Source organism: Colobus angolensis, unplaced genomic scaffold (assembly GCF_000951035.1).
Source record: "Colobus angolensis palliatus isolate OR3802 unplaced genomic scaffold, Cang.pa_1.0 Scaffold5, whole genome shotgun sequence".
NCBI classification, from domain to species: domain Eukaryota; kingdom Metazoa; phylum Chordata; class Mammalia; order Primates; family Cercopithecidae; genus Colobus; species Colobus angolensis.
Genome location: NW_012118487.1, coordinates 24104825 through 24109497, shown reverse-complemented (window position 1 = coordinate 24109497; position 4673 = coordinate 24104825). Strand labels below are relative to the sequence as shown.

General features: G+C 33.8%; 1 protein-coding gene across 1 annotated transcript in view; it reads right to left on the bottom strand.

The window, feature by feature from the left end:
• Positions 1-4673, bottom strand: part of MARCH1 (membrane-associated ring finger (C3HC4) 1, E3 ubiquitin protein ligase) — a 182964-nt gene that overhangs the window by 166328 nt on the left and 11963 nt on the right. The window contains exon 2 of the mRNA XM_011959680.1: positions 280-330. The gene's annotated coding sequence lies outside the window, so the exon portion shown is untranslated. The remainder of the gene's footprint in view (positions 1-279; positions 331-4673) is intronic.

The window sequence follows — 4673 nt, the reverse complement described above, 5'->3', positions numbered from 1 at the left end:
AAGGGAGGGGAGGGAAGGAAAAGGGAAGGGAAGGGAAGGGAAGAAAGAAGCAAATTATCTCTTGCACACAGCATGGTAAAAGAAAAAATAGTCTAACTTATTTTCTTGAGTAAAATCACGTCCTTTTATTATAGTAAAAGCTTAAAATAGTTAAAACCATGAAGAAATCACATTTGTATTCTGCTCACAGATAACAATTATAGGTTAAACATAGACATTTATGTGAACTCGAGAAGTGTAGAAATCAACAAAACAAGAAAATGAGTACATTTCACCTACTTTTGAAATGTTACTTGATCGACTTGCAGATCGCCCTGGGGATTTTTCATTCTGAAAAATAAAATTGGAAACATTAATTAAAAGCAGGTATGGCATTTTCACCATACTGGACCACTGAGAAGAGAAACCACAGCACAGGGAAATTTGTGAATGCTCTCTACATTGTTTTGACCAATATACATACTAATTGCTTACACAGAATGCTTTTATCTTTTATGAAATCATATTTCTCAAACATATGTTAGTGTACTTTTAAAAATGCTTCAATTAATATCTGAGTAGTAATCAGGTTACAAGTATTTGTTTCCAGGAAATAATTATTTCTCCAGAAAAATTTTTGAAATTCTTTGAAACTAAAATTAGACAGTGAAAGTGTAGTCTACTATTTCCCCTTTTGCTCTTGCAATTAGGAAATTCTGAGTAAATTCTAGTTTTCAACATCATTAAATATTCTGTGCTGGGTATATGGTATATGCATCCACCTTGTATTCTTTTCAACTGCATTTTATTTATTTTTTGTTATTTTATATACTTTGAAATTAAAACATTTACTTTTTAAAATGTAAGATGCTTCTGGTTATATATTTTTAAATTAAAACTTAAAACTTTTATAAATGTTTATATCCTCAGTTCTTTCCTCTGAAATAATTTTTATTTAGGAGGAAAGAGGCATGAAAAAAGCTTTTGAAGAAATGTTTTTTAAAAGGTCATATAATTTTAAAGTAGAAATGAACCTTAAGTAGCTGGGCCCTCCCATTTGAAGTCCAGAGACATTGTGTTCCTGAAAATTATATAGCTACTTTTTCTACTCTGCCAATTATGGTGGATAATTAACTGGAAAAAACAGAGTTTGTAAGCATTATGCATTTTACATGTAGAAAGAGTTCAAAGATCAAAGCACGCCTCTACTTCTGTAGGGAAAATGTTAAAAGAATCAATTCTGAATACTAAAAGTTTATAAAGGGTCTGACATAACATTGGCATTGAAATAATTTACCAATGTAAGAATTCCATTTCTTTTCTTCTTCTTCTTCTTTCTTTTTTTTTTTTTAACTTCTGGACTCAGCCCTAAAGTGGGCCTGAGTAAGCAACTGCAATGCAACTTGACATAGGTCATTTTTGAGAACTAAGTTGTTATAACACCCCTTGGGGCCGAAATTGCCCATGATGACTACTTGAGACAGTTTTAGAGACACAGTGATGACAGGATATGGCAGATGTGTTATTGCAGAAAAACAGTGGCTGCATTCACTGCAAACTGTCACTGTGTCATGTGCAGGCTTACAGATATTCCAGCTGAACAGTACTTTTTCCTTTACATGCAACATCCATCTCACACAACCACTGATGTCACTGTGAAGCATGTTATTACAGACCGAGATGAGTCACAACGATATGGTTAGTTACACCTCATAACAGCTTCATGCTCCAGCTGGAGATTAATGTGTACGCTACCGCAGACATTTTTCCCTGATTAGCTCCACTGGTGATGGAGAGAGGCACTTTTCTACTGACATCTCAACTCCTCTTCTAGAGACTAGAAAACAAAATCAATCCATCTTTCCTTCTCAGTGAAATTTACGATTTTGACACATTATTGTGTAGGACAGAGTCACATAATATAATAGGCTTTTGGAGAGGCTGGTAGCAGTGGTTATTTTGTTACGTTTTCTATATTTACATGACATTTGAGAACATGATTAAGAACTAGAATTGAAAGGTGCTGCCACAGGAATCATGCAAAATAGGGAATTTAATTTTGCATAGGATTACTTAATTTTTCAAACTAAATGGGACTTCATGGTGTTTTGAGATAAAACAAGAAAGGCCAGATTCACTTTACAATTGTGTGAGTTCATCATAGAGTTATAATAAGAATATTATTTCCACACTCTCTGCCAGCATCCACCAATCTAATGGGGGAAAAGCATCTGACTGATTATTTGATACTTCAAAGGATCTTTTAACTTGAAACGGATTGACGTTATTTTCTCCCAATATAAGGTCAGTCATTGAAATAAACAAACTTAGGCAAAGGTTAACATTTTTGCCATGCCTACATTCTCTATTGTTTCTCTACCAGTACATGGAAGAGAAAAGGGCATCAGAAAAGTTAACATGTGGGAGGACAGTGGCGTACACTGTGCCAGCAGTGATGTCAACTGAGAGACTGCCTTGCAATGAGAACTCTGGTGATGTGCTAGCTCTGGAAGGAGTACATTGTCTGACATTCCTGGACTTCAATTTCGTTATTGTAAAATGGGGGGATAATATCTTGGAAATCTGTGTAAGGAACAAATGAGTTATAAATGAAAACATTTAATGAATTGTGAAGTTATGACATTTCCACTATAATTCAGATGTATAAGAAACACTGAAAGAGCTTTCTTTAAAAATCTTGGGGATCATCATAGGTCACTATACATATCTTTTTTTTTTTTTTAACATAATCATCTTAGTTTCTATATCTTTCAATTCTGCCTTTGATTCTGGCACATAAAATTTAAAAATTAAAAATTAAATCATTCTCTGCCCAGGGGGATTAAGAAAGTTGGTTTGCCTTGCTTTTGACACAAAGCACCAGAAGCACTTCCTCTCTTGGAAAACGTCCAAAGCAATCTGTCCAATTTGCTACTAATTAATTGGGTGGCTTGTCCCATTACTATCGCAATGTCATAGTCTTCTTTGCAGATTAGTCAATATGGTTGTCATACCTCATTACAATCAGTTTAACTACTTTACCTTAGATTAAATATGAGCTGTCTCAGAATCTCAGAATCTAACATAACTTACTGGCATCCAAATTATAGTGACCTTGTAGGTCAATCAAAGTTGGAAGCAACAAAAGTTCCTAACAAGTCTGCGTGGAATGGACGGGATCATTAAGCAGTAATGTTGGATTTCAGCATGTCATTCACAGTATACAGACAGGGAGAGAGACTTCCAGTTTCGTAAGTTTTATTGAAAATATTTTAATATTTTCAAGAAGTTTCTAATCATCGGTTTGCTATGAATGTGTCTGATATTAATAGTTCTGTTTTGTGATTATCATTGTTTTTCAAAGTTGATCCTACTAAACATGGTTGGATTCATTTTACTAGCAAGGAAAAACGATTACCAAATGAGAAAATCATTACCAAGTTTTGTTTTAATGAATTTTTGATGTTACACTTTAAGGAAAGTGACACAGTTCCTTTAAAATGAAGTGATCTTGGCCAGACGCGGTGGCTCATGCCTGTAATCCCAGCACTTTGGGAGGCCGAGGTGGGTGGATCATGAGGTCAGGAGATCGAGACCATCCTGGCTAATGCGGTGAAACCTGTCTCTACTAAAAATACAAAAAAACTAGCTGGGCGTGGTGGTGGGCACCTGTAGTCCTAGCTACTCGGGAGGCTGAGGCAGGAGAATGGCGTGAACCTGGGAGGTGGAGCTTGCAGTGAGCTGAGATCGCACCACTGCACTCCAGCCTGGGCAACACAGCAAGACTCTGTCTCAAAAAACAAACAAACAAACACCGAAGTGGTCGGTCCTAAGAATACACAACATGACTGCACATGTATGAATCTAGGTATAAATTTTCTGTATACTATGTCATTGACTGAGGGACATAATAAAGTTTAAAAAGTTTTTTTTTAATGTAACCTGGAAAAAAAATATTTCTGCAGAAAAGAAACACACTAAGACATTCCTACAGAGACCACTAATCTGATGTTATTCTGCAATTTCATTTCCCCCTTTTTTTCAAGTTAAAAATCCCAAGTATTTGAAAGGAGAAAATAAGGTAATTTGGAAGGTCATCTGAAAACTTTTAAGTAGACAGTAGAGCAATTTCTGCTAGGGTAATTATAACTTGGAATAGAAGAAAAGTCTTAAACAATGTTGTTTGTAAATGAAAAATAAGCAAGGACATGGGGAAATTGAATACTGCAATAAAATTTGATTAAAAGATACATAAAATATCTCATGCCTATTAAGTGATAAACATTTAATGTCTATGAAACATTTAAAAATTATTTGATCTTAAATAATACTTTAACAAATATTTCCAAGTAGAGATTTTACAGGGTATTTTTTTTTCAATATTGAGCCAATACAATTAGAAATCCAATTTTGAAAAGTGACTCATAAGTCTTAATCACCTGAAAATTAACTAAGATACTTTTATATAATACTTGGTCAAAAGGAATGAAAACTCTGAAATAGAGCCAGAAGCTATAGAATATATAATATTAAAACTTACAGAATGTTGCAAAAGCCGTATCCAGATAAAAGTTTATAAATATTTTCATTATTAAAGAACACAAGAATGTAATAAAAGAAACATAAAAGCTAAAACTAATTAAACTGATTTAAGTTATAGAAAGGATAAAATGATTTTCTTTTTTTTTTTTTTT